The 17991-nt window shown below is 47.4% G+C and overlaps 1 protein-coding gene across 1 annotated transcript in view; it reads right to left on the bottom strand.

Annotated features, from left to right (window-relative positions):
* LYSMD4 (LysM domain containing 4) overlaps positions 1-8424 on the bottom strand; it is a 17961-nt gene extending 9537 nt beyond the window's left edge. The window contains exon 1 of the mRNA XM_057375303.1: positions 8392-8424. The gene's annotated coding sequence lies outside the window, so the exon portion shown is untranslated. The remainder of the gene's footprint in view (positions 1-8391) is intronic.
* Between the last annotated feature and the right edge of the window lie 9567 nt (positions 8425-17991).

Here is a 17991-nt window from a genome sequence, read left to right as displayed (position 1 = left end):
TATGTTACAGTAACATTGCAGTTATTATATTGTCAGTATGTAATAACACTCCAATTACAATATGTCACTATTAATTACAATTTGTATGAACATTGTCTCCACTCGGCGGTGCCTGCAGCCGCAGCGCTGCCCAGCTGTGCTCACAGTGCCATGTTTGCCTTGGCCCACCCTGACCCGTGGCTTATTTAAAAACAAGCTCAGCACACACTGTTAGCAAGTTCCACACTCGAAGCTTTTCTGGGGTGCAGGGAGAGGAGAAATAACGCCCTCCTTGCCACCKGTCMGAATKAACCAGGCTCCCCTCCAGTGTCCACGGGGTGAAGATCTCCTGGAGGCACTGCCTGGGCTTTGGCTGTTGGATGCTCTGTGCCCTAAAGGTGATGGACAAACCTGCTTTTAAGTCAAATCAAAGCAGAGCACAGTCTTTGGCCACCCCTTTGCCTTCCCCTGTGCGACCCCAGGGTCGGGGGCAAGAGTGGAGGGCATTTCCTCTCCAGCTCTGGCTGCCACTGCATTACACACAACATCAGCTGATGAATGTGACACTGAGAGAAGGAAGGCTCCACAAGCATCAACGATTTTTTTTAAGCAATAACTGTTCTTCCCAGCTYTTAACTGCCCATACACCGGGACTGAGGGATTTTGGCAGAGCTGGAAGGGCAGTGGGAGAGTGGCCAGGCAGGAGTGTGGTTGTTGAGCCAGCACCTCATCCCCAGCAGGTTATAGGATTTCCTTCCCTCCGTCCCTGGGCCACATAACTTTGAGGCTCAACCAGCTTAGGCAGTTTTCTGACCCAACAGACAAAGGATTTAGTGTCTGGAGAGGGCTCTGCAAACATGGGGAGTAGATGATAGGTGCCAAAATGCCTTTTCTGAGCCATTTACAGCCTCTCCGTGACTAGGGAGGTTCAAAAGTTACAAGCAACAATCATGTTTTGTCAAACAGATACAGGTTACTCAGGGTAACCTRCTCAAACCTGGAAAATAAACTGCTGAGGAAATGCTGGAAAAACGGGGGGGAATCAACCAGGCTGTGCTGACAGGGCTCAGTTTGGGCTGGATTACTTSTCCTTGATAGTGCTTAACAAGAAATAACTGTTTTGTTGGAGTGCTGATGTTGGATCTGGGTCAATTGCATGGCTGATGTCATCATTCCAAATAATTGGAATATTTTTGGAGTTAGCAGATAGACTGTGAGAGCTTCAAAGCCCCAAACAAGCAGAGTCTGTSTGCGAGCTCAATGGTTCAGTCATGATCTGCATTCAGATGACATGAGGGTCATTTGTGCCCTGAATTTCAGGAAGAAACCCYCCTGCCCTGACTTGGATCAATGCAGAGGGCAGTAGGGCTGAGAGCCTGCTCATTTTCACTCAATGCAAAGAGCAATGTSTCCATGGTGCTGGGCACCAGCTGGAACACACATCCGTGCCAGCTGCTTCCCAGAGTTAATCCCTGTGGTAAAGAATCAAAACTTTCATGAAGGCCTTGGCTGAGGCTCTCCAAATAATCCAGAACAGGGCTCCTCTCTCATGTCCCTGCCATTCCTGGAAGCTCCTGCTCAGACCCAGAATTGCAGTTTTYCCTCATCAGTTGGTATTTGTCTCTCTTTTTTCAGGCTCACTTCTGAAGTGTGAGAAGCGTCAGACGTATTCCCCCGTGCCATTCTTTGCTTCTCTTTCAGCTGCATTCKAAGATGTGCAATAAAATCCTGTTTGGATTTCAGATCACTCAGCAAAGGCTGCTCTCCACCCTCGGGAATGAGTAACTTCACTCAGTGTCTGAGTGATCAGTGACCTCACCTGGGCAGAGATGGGACATTCACACACCCTGGCACACCTTGTCACCAGTGCCAACTGCTGCTCTGGTGGCATCTGACAGTCCCCAASTGCTCAGGATTACAGGAATAACAATTGCCATTCACAGATCACCAGGGCCATCATTGCTGGTGGCCTGATCCMCAATTTGGGATTAATAAAAGCAAGGCAAAGTGAAATAATTTGTTTCCTTCACCATAYGGGCCATTAACAATCCAAATGTAGAATGTACAGTCAATAACAGATGAAGGAGGGGATTCTCACAGACTGTGAACTCCTATCCTGACATGCACAGCACAAGCTGAAGAAAAAGTACCTGAGCATCTCCTTAATATCAACCAATCACTCTTGTTTAGTTCAGCAGATCCATGAGAAAGGCTCCTTCACAGCACTGTGCAAACCCCATCCATACTCTAGACATGGCCTTACAGAAATTATGATGCCTCTATTGCAAATAACAAATAAAAGCTGGGCTTTGCTCTGGCTTTGGACTAATGCAGCACAACTTTCAGTCGAGTTTATTATCCCTGTGTTAAGTAGAAGCATGAGCCAAATACAATAAAATGAACCTCACCCTGATACCTGGAGTGACTCAGCTTATGTGKGTACTGCATGTACATTTGATTGAATTATGCACACAGCCATAACTACAGGAGGTTGACACAGCAGGCACCCAACACAAGGGAGAAAATCTCAGCTAAATTAAATTAATTATAGGTGTTAATATAGTTAATTGAGCTATGGAGGTTACTCAGAGTGCATGCTTGGTAGCATCAGGTTACACCTCGAGTCTTTTGAAGGTTTCTCCCCTCGGAGCTTGTGCAGCTCAGCAGGTTCCAGATCTGCCATGGAACACAAGTCCTGTTGTTGGCTGCCCTGGAAGGGTCTGGGGCTGCAGCTCAGCRCTGTCAGGAAGGAGCTGATGGTTCAGGTGGGCACAGCTGGCAAAGAGCACAGAGCCCATGTYTGTGCCAGCAGCCCTGAGAGCAGCTCACACCTGCCCTGCAGGGCCACAGCCCCGAGAGAGCCTCCTCATCCAAGGGGACACTGCAGTGTGACCCCAGCCCAGCCGCCAGGTGACACACACTGTGCCCTGTGTCCCTCCATCAGATGGGGGATTTGTCACCCTGGGGTCGGGGTGTGAGGAGCTGGGTCCCCTGCACCTCTCGCAGGRCACAAGCCCAGTTGCTGCCTCCACCCTGGCACGCTTCCTCTCCTGTCTGTGACAGAGCAGCTGTGACAAGAAAGGCCCAGCTTCATCATTCATCTCAGACATCAAATGACTCCCACCTCCAGGGACTACATTTGCAACTCTCTCACGTTTGCTGTGACTCAGGACTGGGGCTTTTATCTCGGGAAGCAGAATGCAGATGTGAGCAGCACTGCTGTCTCCTGGAGGAGATAATGTGTCTCTGCTCGGAGCCCTGGCTCTGTGCTTGCCTTCTATCACACAGCAAGGGCTGCCTGGAGTGTGTGATAGCAGGCACTGAATTACTTCAGAAAACCAGAGACTTGTTCCTTCTACAAAAACAAATGACTAATTAAAAGTGGTTTTAATTTTGCAGTCCATATTTTCTTGGGATGGTCCCAGGSTCTGGAGTCCATGCTCCACACCCTGTCCTTCTGGAGGAATTTGGCTGGGGARAGCACTCTGAGATTTGCTCCTTTTCCTCTCCCTTACTCTTTAAAATCTCTCCTCCCCCTTCTCCCTTCCTGCAACTGGTAAATTGTGAAGAACAGGAATGTTCCTGGGAAGAAACCCAGGCAGAATTGCATTCAGAACAAGTCAAAGATTTCTTGCATAGCTGAAGCATGTGTTTGCAATCCCCAATTGCTGGAGCAYGTCAGCCCTGCCAGCGAGTGCTGTTCCCTTCAGATGTTCTCAGAGAGCTCCAGGCAGTGTCCAGGGAAGCCTGTGGACAATCTGAGCTGAGGAATTGCTCCATGGCCCATCTGTTCATGGTGCCAGGCCAAAAAGGTTCTTGGTGGAAGGATGGCACAGAGCCAGCCCTGCCATTCCAAGGAGCTGTGTTAGGGACGGTCAGAAATGCCAGTCTGGGACCTCCCCGAGCCACAAACTGGTTCCATGAGAGAGCCTGGCTGCTCCCACCAACCTGCCAGCCCAGGCTTCAGGCAGCTCTTGGGATTGATACTCTCCAGAGCAGTCAGCATGTGCTACCCCAACAAAGGACAAAACCACAAGGTCCCTGATGATGTGGAAGCAGCAAAGAAGCAGCAACACAGCCTGTTCTCCCTTCAGCTCSAGGTGCCACTGGTCCAGAGGGAAAGTTCCTCTTCCAAGGGTGCTGTCCAGTGGTTCCACACCACAACCTGGCAGGGCCAGCACGGATGGGAGCTGGGGGCCGGGACATTGGTTGGAAAAAGCTTCAATGAATTTGTGAGAAAGCTTTTGTCCTTGGCACTTCACAGAGCACGGGGTGTCACAGGAGCACAGAGTGAGCCCTTGCTCAAGCTGGTGCTGATCCTGGGCAAAGGCAGGTTGATGAAAGCATCACTTGTCTTTGCAATGACCTTATCATGGGAGCTGAGCCTGCCAAGAGCTGTCTCTCGTGCTGAGCTCCTCACAGCCCAAGCCAAGACTCCTGAATGCTTTGTGCCATATCCAGAATCGCTCAGCATCACTGGCCAGGCTGCCAGCACTCACACACCTCCTGTGTGGCACCAGGACACCTCTGAGCTTTGCTGTCCCCAGCTCGCCTCACTTCCAAACAGGTCCAATCTGATTTTGCAGGTTTTTTTTTGATTCTAAGGAACACCCTGAGCTTGAGGAAGGAACAGAAGTGTCTTCCAAAGCAAGATCCCTGACCTCAGGAGCTGCGTGGCTGTGCTGGCTCCTCCTCATGCTTCCCAATAGTGTTCCCAGGTATTTACTGGTGTGTGGCAACAATAATGAACGAGTGACACGTGGGGGCAGCAGCAGACTTTGCTTCCTTGCCTGGAGTCTGTGCTTGCTGCAGCCTTGCAAGAGTCCTGAAGAGGTTTGAGGGTCACTGTGGTGGACATGGTTCAGACTCTGGGACAAGGATGTCAYAGGACAGAGGGCCTTTGTGGCCTCCTGGACAGGACAGCAGCACTGGATCCTGGGATTTTGTCACTGCATCTGGTCCTGCCCCAGTTCCTGCAGGCCCGGCCCCAGCATTTCCCTGCTCATGTTGCAAAGCATSTTCAACCAGAAGATGGTTACAGCATTGTCCACAATGGAAAACTGGCTGGAGTGAAAATCCCAGAGTCAGATCCCACTGCATCCCACAGGACAAGCTTTGCTGAGCTCGTTGTACCACAGGCAGGACAGAGCCCAGCACATCCCTTCCAATGAGGTGAAATGAAAAAAAGCAGCTCTCACCTCATCACTGTGAAGAAAGATGAAGATTTCAACTGATACCATTTATTCTCTTGGAGACTTGGAATTTTCAGGTAATGGGAAAAAGCCTTGATCTTGGCTGTGAAGGTCTTATAAGCCAGGTTTTCAGAGTAGGAATATTTCGGACAGGCAAATGGCCATAATTTACACAGAGTGGCTCTGGGATTTTCTGTCTCCAGAATAGGTGTCACTTTTCCTGCTCTGAATGAGCAGAGCCTCAGGAATTGCTCGTCCACCTGGTATTAGCCTGATTGCTCACATCAGTCTCCCCATCATCAGTGACTGGCACAAACTGATGGAAATGGCGAGAAATAAAAAATCCAGCAAAAGTCAGCCTTGTCACCAGAAATGATGATGGATTAATTATGATAAGGGGTRGGAAACAAAACAACCCTATGCTCCACGAGTAATTTAAAAGGAGTAAAATCAGATAAATTCCCAGATAGGAAAAGCATTTTCTGTAACTGAGGCTGCTACTTTAATTGGAAAACGCTGTTAACACAACTCTGACCGAGGCGAGGGCAAGAGCACAGCAGGGCTGGTGCAGATCTGCAAGTAAACAGCTGAATTGCTTCTCTCAGCCTCAATCTGCAAATTTCTGAAGCCAAAAGAACCACTTTAAAKGTAAAACTTCTGTTGGAGCTCATGCTTCAATTGGGCTTTGTGCCAGGACWTGCAAAGACTTAGGGCATTAAAAGTCTCACAGAGATGAAAAGACAGTGGGGAGTCATTTGAGTTGGCTTGTAATGCACTAAGCTATAGCAGGATCTGCCTTCATTCCCTTTAAACCAACTTGTGGGGAGGAAAACTGAGAAAACTGATMTTTTATCACTTGTAATTGTTACAGCAAAAGCTCAGGCTGAGCACGGCCCTGACAGAATTCCTGTGTCCCCCTGCACAGGGGTCCCAGCCCCAAACTGGCTCAGCCTTTTCAGTACCTGGGATGTGAAGTAGCCCCTGAAAATGCCCCAAACCATGAAGTGACCATCTCTAGGGATGTATGAGCTGCTCTGCTGGCTGTTGTTTTCTCTTCAAAYCATCATCAGAGAAACAGAACAGGTTTGCACTCACCCTTGTCCTTGCAAGGAGCTCAAGGTGCTTTAAGAATCCCCATCCAAGCAGTGCTGTCGTGGCTCCTCTGCCAGAACAGAGGTTCCCTGAGTCACAGGGCAGTGAACTGGCTCACCCAAGGCTGCACATGTTGGAATGTCAGCACAGCCCAGACCCTGGGAAGCTGGGATGAGCATCCATCAAGAAATGAAGGATGTCTCTGGCTGTCAGTAAACACTGAAAAATGCTGTGAACAGTAGTGAAGTGACACAAACATTGTGATCACCGGGTACCASCAAAGCACAGCTGGCCAAATCCAGCTGTTGCAGGGAAAAGGAAGAGGAGCAGGACCACATCTTCCACTGCATGGAGGCTTGCACCTCCCTACATAGGCTGGCTTAGGATGGACAGGCTGAGCATCACTACCAGGGGTCTGTGAAATCCTTTGCTGGGACTCTTCACTGCCAGCAGCTGCTTTACAATATTCCCAGTCGTTCTCCTAAGTATCAGCTTGGACAAAATTAAAGACAAATTAATTCCCTTGGGTTTCAAGGACCCTGGGAAGTCACTAATCGGGCTCCTGCTGAGCCAAAGGCAAGGAAGAACATTGTTTGCAATAAACACAGACAAATCTTCTCTAATTGGAGCCACAGAATGGGTATGTGCTTCTGGGGAAACCTTTGTGTCCTTCTGGACCACATTCTCCACGAGGAGAGGAGTCCCAGTGGGCAGTGGGGGCTTTTATCATMGTGCCAGGGACCTCCTCAGATGACAGGAGAAAAAAAAAAGCCACACCAAAGCTCCATTAGCATTAAAACCTCACCCTCAGTCCTTGTCCTGGCACAGGGTTCTGGTCTGAAGGGGGAGGAAATTGTTTCCATTTGTTTYGAGGCTGGTGTTCGGAAACTCCCAAAAGCCAAGGGCCAAATGCTGCTCTTTCTKTTCAGGGAACAGTCCCAGGGAACAGTCAGAGATAACCAACCACACAGGGAAGAATTTGTAGGTCTAAGGCCTGGATGCCACAAGGGAGTTTCACCATGTGAGAAGCTGGCTCCAGGGTCACAGCCACCAGGACACCCTCATGTGGTATTTGGATGCACGGGAGCAGATTGGCCATGATGTTTGACCTTTAAATCTGCCAGGATCCTGGGAAAGTCATTCCAGGGCCTTGTGCTTGGAGTGCTGAAATCAGAGCCAGTGAAGAGACAAAAAAAGMAAAAAGGGGGAAAAGGAACGATTAGAAGAATTAAAGGGACACATGAGCAGATGAAAGATGCACAGGGTCATCTTTAGTGTCCAGGWGGGAYTTCACCAGCAGCAGAAGGGACCCAYAGAGAATCAGTGGGAAGTGAATCGAGTAACCCCCACCTCRCCCCATTCCTTCAAATTCAAAACACACAAAGGCTGAGCTGCTGCTCAAAGCAAAGCACCAACCTCTCATCTCATTGCTACGTGTAACCCAGAGCCCAGGGAAGAACTACAGTGAATTAACATGAGAGAAAGGAGCTGGATTGAATTTGCTAAGGGAGGAAAAAACCCCTACAGGCATGTTGTTAAGAAAGAATGAGCACTAATTCTGTTTATTCTGATCCATTTTGTTTGATTGTGCGTGATTGTGCTTGCCCTAGGAAACGTGAGAGCTGGTGGGGATCATATCAGCAAAGAAAACAGGAGAGCAACAAGCTGATGGTTTGGAGTTCATGCAAACATTGTGCCAGTCACTGAACCAGAAGAAAAGAGTTGGCTCAGAGGCAGCCACTTATCTACTGATAAGATCCACTTGGGGAAGAATCTCAGAATGATGTGGAAGAGAGATGGGAAATGGTGCTGCAGAGCTAAGCCAAGCAATCACCAGTGAATGTGGCATTGTTTGGCTTTTTCTTTGCTTTCCTCCCCATTCTTGCCCATTTATTATTAGAAGAAAGAGCATTTCTGCCTGTAAAAATCTTGGTGCTTAAAGAGGTAACACCGGGGTGCGCTCCTGCACCAGTGCTGAGCTTCTGGGCAGCTTCACTTCAACTTGCTGGAGGAAATCACAGTGAAACTCTCAGCTATGGATCTCTGTATGATCATTACCTCAGCTTTACACACCYACATTTACAACTCCTTGTTTGTGGGATAAAATATCACCGTGGTTTCAACTTACCAGAAAGCCTCTCCCACCAGGGGCTCTTTGTGGAAGTGTCAGAGGAAGGAGATTGAGTCCCAGGGGGCCAGAGAACACAAGCTGTGGCTGGCCAGGAGCAGGAACTSTCAAACACGAGGCATCTGGAGGTGAGGAAATTCAGGACAACTTCTTRGTCCAGCAGATAAACCTTCCTGCCTTTTTTTACAGATGTGATGTGCTTACAGATGTTCCCTGAAAGGGGCAGCAGAGACCAAACCCACAGGATGAGCAGGGAGAGCGGTCCTGATCAGGGAGAAATAGAAATAAAGAGCAAGAATTATTTGCAATGTTTCTTTTCCTTGGCATACAGAGGCTCCACCATGTGCCCACTCAAATGAAAWCAACTTGGACCTATTTAGGGCTGCTTGGTAGAATCCTGATCAACTCTGTGATCACCTCCTGCTTTTGAGAGGAGGGCACCAGCCCTGCCCGAAGGTGGGTGCTGGGGSTGTAAATGTTGTGGAGCTCTATATAATGCACTAAATAACACCAGTGTCACTACAGCAGCACAGCAGCCTTTGAGTGGCTTATTGGCAGGGAGAACAGCAGTAAATTGGGAAAGGGTTACTGACAGGCTCATGGGTACCTGCACCACAACTCTTCACTAACACRATTTGGCTCCCACCTAAGAGGAAAYGAAGAAAAAGTTGCTTAGAATATCAAGGTTCCAACAGTCCACGTTGGTGTGAAGCAGGGAAGCCCAGCTTGGACCACCTTTACAATCTCTCAAGACTCTCTTGGAACCACTCAGAGTTAATTCAAGCTGATCTAAGTCTCTGCCTGGAGAAAAAGGCCCAGTTATTTACCTGCAGCCAGTCCCATAAGTGTAACTTCACCCAAGTCTCCTGACCCAGCCTGTCCTGTTGCTTTCTTTGCCTTRTGCCACTCTCTAGCACTGTCCACATCCCCAGTGCAGATGATGGTTTTGATGAGATGTCMAAGAGCTCCAATCACAGGACAATAMAAGAGGCACAAATCAKGCACCAGTCTCTTCATCAAGGATTTGAAAGAAGCCTAAGATTTGAAAGCACCAAAGCAAGCAGAGGACAACGTGAGGTGAGGCAGTAATAGCTTTATCAGGAAACCAAGAACCCTCTCTGGTCCTGCTCTCAGGATAGCACAGCACACCAGCAAATCTGGCTGCAGACTGAAATCTTGGCTTCCCCTGAAGCCAATGGCAAACAGCCCACTGGCTTCAATGGGAGCAGCACTTCATGCCAGATCTCGTGCTTCCCATTCCTTTGCTGCAGCCATGAGAGCAAAGCTTCCCTTCCAAGGCTGTGTCTGCAGCTAGAGCCTCCAGCAGCAGGAGAATGGCTCCCCTTGCAGCCTGAGAAGTATCAATGGGAAATGAAAGACTTCTTTTTAACAGAAATGGTGACCGTCCTAGAGAACAAATTGCTCAGAGTTATGGGGCTCTCTGCAGCCATTTCTTTCTCTCTTAAAAAAATGCCCTTTAGGCTTTAGGTGCCCACAGGGTGCCCAGCAACTCAAATACAGCTTTTGGCTGKGATGAAATCACGAGTGGGGGGAAGTGGTTTGAGCTGGGTTTTGTACCTATGAACACCCATTTCTCCCAATCTCAACATCCCTCATTCCACACCTGCTCACACAGCACCACCYGGACACGGTGGGACTTACAGCAACAGCAAATAGGCAGGAAAAGACTAAGTTTGCCCATCTCTGTTCTCATCACAAGAGTTGATAAAGGAAGGTGAAGAATGGGATGCTGGAAGAGCTGWGCACTGACCACACAGGGCTCTCTACGTTTGCTCTGGCACCAGCATCCCTCTGCTGAGATGAGCATCTYGAGATCCCCGAGCTGTTTGTGAGGTGGCAAGGTCACATCTCTCATTTCCTGMAAATCTTTGCTTTCCTTGGCAGAAATGAAGGATTTTGTTCGGGAACTCTTGGTGGGTGTTTTGTGATCAGTCAAGCACAGCAGATTACTCGAGGGTGTATACAGGACCTCCCATCTTCTGGACCTAAGAAAATGTTTCTGCTTGCTCCAGAAATTCAGGAGTCACCAGCATGGTGCTGACCACCTGTATTATTCCTTAGGTCACGTGGCGTGTCTRCTGGACAGATTGATGTCTGTACAGCTGACTGTTTGCATATCAATTCTGGAGGCAAAGGAAATTCTTCAAATCCCAGAGCACAAATGTGCAGTGCTACAGAAAAGCAGGTGGAGATGTGCCAAGTTACAGCTCCTTAGCTGCTGCCCCTGTAAGGAATGCCCTGCAAGGAAAACTGGAAAGTATTTCGTGAAAGAGCAAAGATAACACAAGACAATCTGGCAAAGGGTAGAATTTAATATTAATGGCTTTCCTTTAGTCACTGTATTTCCTGTTCCTAACTTAACCCTCTAAAATCAGCCACGCTCAGAGAAGRGCTACAAACTTTTGCACATCTGAAAGGTCTTTCACTAAAGATCTCAGAGTACTTTGCAAATGTCAGAGACTGCTGAGGGATGGCTTTTCCCTGAGGAGACTGTCCATGCAGCCAATGGGCAGATGCTCCTTTGGCTGCTGAGGCCAGACATTAAAATATTTGGCTACTCTGTGAGAACATCTTCCTTCTTTGCCTCCCAGTTTCCTGTCATCACAGGAACCCAAAAATCAGTGGAGCTGGGCTTCCCTTGAGCTTAGTGTAAAAAAACCTTCCTCATGGACAGATGGMTATCAGACACACAGCAGGGATGTCCTGGTGTCATTTCAGCCCAGCAGCAATCCCACTTTAGGATCTTGTCCCTGGAGATCTCAGGGTCACACAGAGACAGCTCATGGCCATGCCATCTGAACATCACCACCAGAGCACCCTGAAATTTGCTTTGAAAGGGAGCTGGACCAGCCCCACCTCCCCACCCTTCCCTCCAACTGGTGCTTGCCTTGAGGAGCCCAAAATTAGTCCAAACAGACAAGAGATGGCCAAGGTGGCTCCTCAGAGTCCTGKGGTCCTTGTCCAGAGGGGATCCTTCTATGCCCACCCACATCTTCCTCTAAGCTGGCACAGTACCTGGATTGCTGAACTAACTTGCCAAGAGAGATTTAGGCTGGAAACCTCTGCAGCAAGATGTCTCTGATTACAGCAGGGAGCTGGCTGGGGCACAGAGCTGGGAAAGGAGGGTTCCTCATTGCTGTTCCTGCTGGGCCCTTCAGACACCCTCCTCTCCTGCAGGATGCAGTTCTGCCTCTCAGTGCTGGCAGAAATTAATGAGCAGAGCTGGTTCAAAAACTTTCCATCAAAACAGTGTTTCTGCTTTGCCAGAAGATAGTTGAAAAATTAAGTGGAAAAATTAGAGAAGAGAGCCTGGGTTTTGGCTGACATTGTTGGTCAAAATATCCCAAACTTGGGATTTTTTAGCCAAAAATGGAAACATTTGGGAAAGGCAGAGGAGGAAAGGGAGGTGCCTGGCAAGACTTAGAGATACCCTGAAAAACACCTACAAAAATTTTGACAAATATGAGGGTGTTTTTGTCAATTTTATCCATTTTTTTTCCATAGTGAAGGATACTTCTGCTTTTAGAACCATTCTACGGGGAGGCTGAACACAAGTAAATAAGCTTTTTCTTTCCTGTACATATGGCTATAGATCCTCCATAGCTTGTGGCACAAGCACAGGCAGCAACTCCTCTGCAGAGACCYTTCAGAAAGACCAGATCTTTCCTAGGAGCTGCCCAAGAGCCCATTATCCCCAAAGTGGAACTCTCAGAAAGGGACACACACAGAGCTGCTGCTGCTGTGAGTTTGTACAGCTGATGGGAAGCCTCGATAACCTCTCAGCAGCCTTGCACACAAATAAACTGAGCCACGGGGACAGCCAGAGAGCAGGGCTTGTGATGCAAGGTACTGTGTGCACACAGCTGCTGCAAAAACACTCAGGCAGCCACAGGCAGAGTTGTTGTTGCASAGAGAATGGCACATGAATACCTGGGAACCCACAAAAAGCTGTTTTCCATCTTGCTTACAYAATAATGTGATTTTCTTTTTCCCCCTTTAAAATTGTTTCTTCAGCAAAACATGGTTACAGGGAAAAAAAAAAAAAAAGAAAGAAAGAAAGAAATAGATGGAATCTTCCTTACCCTCTGGGAAATGTGACTGATAGCATTTCTTGGGCTCAGTGTCACYGTCCCCTCCTCAAGGCTTTGCTGGCCAGTGATGTGAAGTGATGGAGAGCAAGAGTGGCTGGCAGCTCCAGGGTATGATAACTGAGAAGAGCAGAATTCCAGTGTCCCAGCAGGGCCCTCCTTCCTCGACACAAACCTGGGCATGGAACAGAGCTGACAGCACTGAAACCAATGCAGCACGGTGGCACCAGCTCTGTGAGAAAACCAAATGTTGTTAYTGAGCAGTGGGGAACAGGGGATGTTCAATACACAGTGATTTTCTAAGGAATCAGMCCATGATTCTGGACAGGATTGCTATTTTAAACAACATCACATTTTTATATTCAATCTAGATGAGGATTTCATACCTTTTCTTAATGAGAGCAGCACAGGAGGAAGCAGGCTCAGGAGTTGTGATGTGTCCTGGCAGGGAACAGCTGCAGCTCCCTTTGCTGACAGCCTGAGCTTGACTCTCCCAGCCCGGGGTTACAGTCCCAGCCACTTCCAGCACAAACAGCTCTGGCTCACAGCCCCCAAAGTGATAAAAGACTTCTTGTCTGATCATCTCAGGAGGGAAGTTCGGTGCCAAACAAAGCTGCAGTCTGGTTGGGTCCTTTTGTCATCAGAGACAAAATCAAGGGAAGCTGAAAAACCTTCAAATAACGTCTTTTCCAAGAAAATGAAAAAAAAAAAAAGGGTCCAAGTCAAGAATGGCTTGTCTGTTTTTGCTGGCCAGCCTGCAATGATCTTGGTGCAGCAGGAAAGAGTCTGTTGGAGGATTCCCCTTTTTCACCAATCCCTCAGCAGTGTGAGTACTTTCCCCCAGTCTCCAGGAAGGCTCTGGGGATGGTGTTGTGCACAGTGACCTTACAGAAAGCTGTCAGTGATCCTACAGAAGCTGGTGTTTGTGGGGTGCTGGAGCCAGCTCTTCAGACTGGTGACTACCAGAGCTCTCCTGCTGGAAAATGAGCCTTTGTTTCAGGCCATCCCATTCTTCCTTGCACCATCAGAAGTGTGAATGCATGGAATGGGGGCACATCTGGCACGGATCTYCTCTGCCTGGAACTCCACAGCACACTGGAGTCTGTGCTGACACTCTTCAGCAAGAAGGAAAAACATTCCTTTCCCCGTGGAATTGGGGAAAGCACAAASAACACGTGGTTTTCACTCTACCAAAGAGCAGACTCCTCCAGCAGTGGTATTTRGTGGGGCTGACATGGGGATAAAGTGCTCCATATTTTGGAAGGAAATTTCCTTCCAGAGCAAGCAGGGTGCTGCCAGCTTGCTGCACAAGAGAGCTGTTGCTGCCATGGACACAGGAGAGGGAAAGGAGAAGGTGGAGGTGGTGAAGGCAGCAATGACCTCCAAGGAGGGGAGGAGGGATTCTGCTTTGCTGCTTTGCTCCTGATCCTTCTGTGCCASAGCACCAGAGACTTCTGACCCCACTTGCCTTTGGTGACCTTGGCTGAGGTGTCTTAAATAATAAAAAACCAAAACAACTGAGCTCACAGGGAAGGGCAATGGCTTGGGCAGAAATGGGGATTAGGAATAAGAGAAAAACAGCAAACAGCTACATGCAAAATAGGCAAACTAAGGATATAATCCTAGTGGATTTATAGGAGAGATATTGGCACATACCAGGAACATTTCAAGCCAAATGTATGACAGCATTCCTTACACCCCTCCCACCCACTGCCATATCCCAGCTTAATGCAAAGCCTTTTGGCTTCCCCAGGCTTAGAGCTCCGTTTTATTGTTCAAACAGGTCAACAATTGCAATCAGATGTTGACTCCAGGCAAGGCACAAACACGATGATGTGTTAAATGTAGAGCACYGCTCGGATGGAGTCTCTGCAGTTGTGCTGCTGTGAATGGTCCTGTGCAGGCTGRAAACTGGGCTGGTATCTCCTAACTGGGAAGCCCATCAGCATTGTGCCATGAATCCAGTGTGAGATCAGTCAATGAGCTCTAAGATCAGTCAAAGAGCTCTGCTACTGAAGTATAAACTCCATTTCTGGAAGTCATTTTGGGAGGACGGCTCTCACACCAACTCTACTTTGGCTCGTTATGAAATCATAGAATCGTTTAGGTTGGAGAAGACCTTTTAGAAGTCCCACCCAGCACTGGCCAGTCCACCACTCCACCACACTACTCTGCTTTAGAAAGATCTCCAAGAAGCACCCTTTTAACAAGAATTGAGCTGGASTGGGATACAGATGATGGCATCTTTGTAGGACAGGATGGGAGAGGATCCTACAGGTGTATCTGTGTGCAGCAAAAACAACCTTCACCATACCRGGGGAGAGCTAAAAAGGACAAAAATTCTGGCCAGTGCCTACAACAAAGACATCCAAACCACTTGGCACTGAAGTAATTCCGTTTATTTCAAACCAGGGGAGTGTGCAGCTAGGTTATGCAGATCCCTTCCCACTGGATGGGATTGTTCTGCTCCAAAATCCATTTTCACATGCTCAGCACTGTTCATTGTCAGGGCGTGCCTGCGGAGCTGCTGCTCCGGTACAGCAAGAACAACCTTCCCCAAAAGCACTCTCAGAATGTCCCCATGGCCAGGGACAAGCTTCCCCCTCACCACAGGAACACACAGAGAGATCCCAAACTCAGCCTGCTGCACTTTGCCCAGACAGGAATTTGCTGCTGTTGTGTCACACACAGAGAGATCCCAAACTGAGCCTGCTGCACTTCTCCCAGACAGGAATTTGCTGCTGTTGTGTCACACACAGAGAGATCCCAAACTGAGCCTGCTGCACTTCTCCCAGACAGGAATTTGCTGCTGTTGTGTCACACACAGAGAYATCCCAARCKGAGCCTGCTGCACTTCTCCCAGACAGGAATTTGCTGCTGTTGTGTCACTGACCACAGACCTTGCAAGGCWTTATTCAGGTGTTAACATCCCCGTGCTTTATTTTACAACCGACCAGGACAAGACCCATCATTTCTTGCTTTGTTAGCACACTGAGAACTGTGAGGTGCCAGAATTTTGCTGCCAAATGACCTTTTATACTGACCACAGCAATKAAACAGTTGGCTTGGATGTAACCAAATCCCAGTCTCAGTCCAGTATTAGACAGATGCATAATGTACCACTTACAGCTTCACTCCTTTCTCTTAATTTTCATGCTGTTGGGTTTGCTTGGTATTTTTGTTTCAAGTTCAGAAACCTTATTAAAGTTGTTATGGAAAAAATAAATTTATTATTCAACATATTCAATTTGTTCAAAATGGAATTATCCTMTTTTCTTCTTCTTTTCTTTTTTGGCTTTCATTTACAACTGGTTCCATTCAGTTTGACTGTTTTTATCTTTTTCTATTTATAACCAGCACCAAGAAGAAAATTACCATGGATACAGTACATATGCAAATTAGCTAATGGAAAAATATATACATTTCACTCTGTAATGAGAAAACTTAAATGATATTATTGCCATGGAGAATATATCCCTGTATTATAATAAAATATCAAGCAATAATCAACTGCTAAGATTCTTTTCCACCGACAAAAAATAGCACCATACATGAGATAGTGAGAATCTACACTCAATAACACAATTGTGCAACTAGAAATGTACAGTACTTTAGTAACAGTACAGAGTATTGTTTACAATATGGAAATACCACCACTGTAATCAAAAGAGCATCAATCTCTTATGAACAACTAAGAAAAGTATTGTCATAGATACACTGAAACAAACAGCTTTTCTTTTCACCAGAATGTGGTAACTGAGGGCAGAGCATAGCTGTGAATTCATTGTAAAGCTCCTATAAACTGATAAAAACCAGAAGTGCAGGAACATTGAACAGAATTAACTTTTTACTGTTCTTATTTTTCTGGCTCTTGTAAGATGGGAAGGYTGTCACCACATGAAGTAAGAGAATTGAATAAAATGGAGCTGTTGTGCCATCAGTTTYTAATTAATGTTGAGGGGTTTGATTATAAAAAAATTCAAGGCTGATGCATGCTAATCTGTGAGCAAGAGAGGTGGTTTCTTCTCAGTGCTCAGACAGTCAACAAAATTCCTTGTAAACTCCTTTTTCCTTAGGTAGGACCCAGAACTTGGACCCAAGTGTCTTTTGGGTCCAGAATCCAGCAGATTGGGTCAGGCCACAGGTCTAACCAGCCTGGCACCCTATTCTGGACAGTGGCAGTAATAAATTATTCCTGAAAAACACAAAAMCTAAAATCCTTCCTCTCTTAAGTCCAGCCTTCTGCCTAGAGGGGGTCACAGATAAACACCAGAAGGAAAACGTTCCCTGCTGTGGAGAAGCACCTTTGATTGCCAGCAATGATAATTCACATGTAATTCTGTCAAGGAAACTGAGAAAATGCTGCCCGTGAGAAGAAAAACAGCAAATTCCAAAGTGAGTGAGGGGAGCCAGGGATGGCTGTGGGGGCAGAGAGGCAGCAAGGACAGTCCCAGTGTCACTGCAGGCAAAAGGGAAAGCACCACTGGGAATCACCAATATAAACCAGCTCCTCTGGGCTCTGATCTCTTGAATTTTCTCATTAGCAGTTCTTGTACCTGGTAATTTGCCTAATTGAATATCACCTGGTATTGCCTAAATGGTTCCTGTCACCCCTGCCAGCATTTTTCCATTGATCACTTGCTAAGCTGTGACACAACTTCTGTGTTGGGCGACAATAACAGAAAAAGGAGGTCTGATCCTGATTATAAGTTGCCAAAAAAAAAAAAAATCCGATATAACAAAAACCAAGCTGGAATCATTTCCCTGATAGAGAAAATCATCTGAGGCATTGGAAAGCAGATCTGTCTGAGACAGGCACTTAAGAAAAAAGGGTGTGCAAATGTGCCCTTGTGCATCAGGCCAGCCCTGGTGCACACACACTCATTTACACTAAAAACAAGCACAGATGTAAATGTGAAGCCCACCCAGGATTAGTCTGTTCATGAACATTATCTCCCCGTGCTTGAAAAATTTAGCCCTTAATAAAATGCTAATAGGTTATTCCAGTGAGGTTCTGGATATGGAAAGAATTGTAATAAGGAAAAATTGCTTTAAAGGCACACTAGGTACGAAGAGTCTTTATCCTTCCTTGCATTGAAAAAAAAAGAGAAACAGCAACAAAGACAACTTGGGTCGGGTGTGAGCTGCAACCCAGCCTGGCCTGGGACTGGGCTTGGTTCTGAGCTCAGCTCCAAGGAGTCAGTCACAGGCACTTCTAGAGCGAGTACAAAGCTGCAATTATCCAAAGGGCTCTGTTCCTGTCACCGGGCTGGACTGAAACTCAACCACRGCCTTGGCCCTGGCATGGGAAATGATACTTGTTGGAGCAAGATGTGAYAGGGAGACACTGATGTGTGTGACAMYGGAGGGGACAAGCCCTGCCTGGGCAGAGCTCCTGTTTCAAATCTCACATTGCAGAGAGGAGTTTGGTTTAAAGTGCAGAGACACGGCAGAGAGCATTGTGTGTGCAGCACCTGGAAATGCTCTGACA

Source organism: Malurus melanocephalus, unplaced genomic scaffold (assembly GCF_030028575.1).
Source record: "Malurus melanocephalus ecotype Western Australia unplaced genomic scaffold, MMel_1.1 scaffold_244, whole genome shotgun sequence".
Taxonomy (NCBI): Eukaryota; Metazoa; Chordata; class Aves; order Passeriformes; family Maluridae; genus Malurus; species Malurus melanocephalus.
This window is presented reverse-complemented; position numbering and strand designations above follow the sequence as displayed.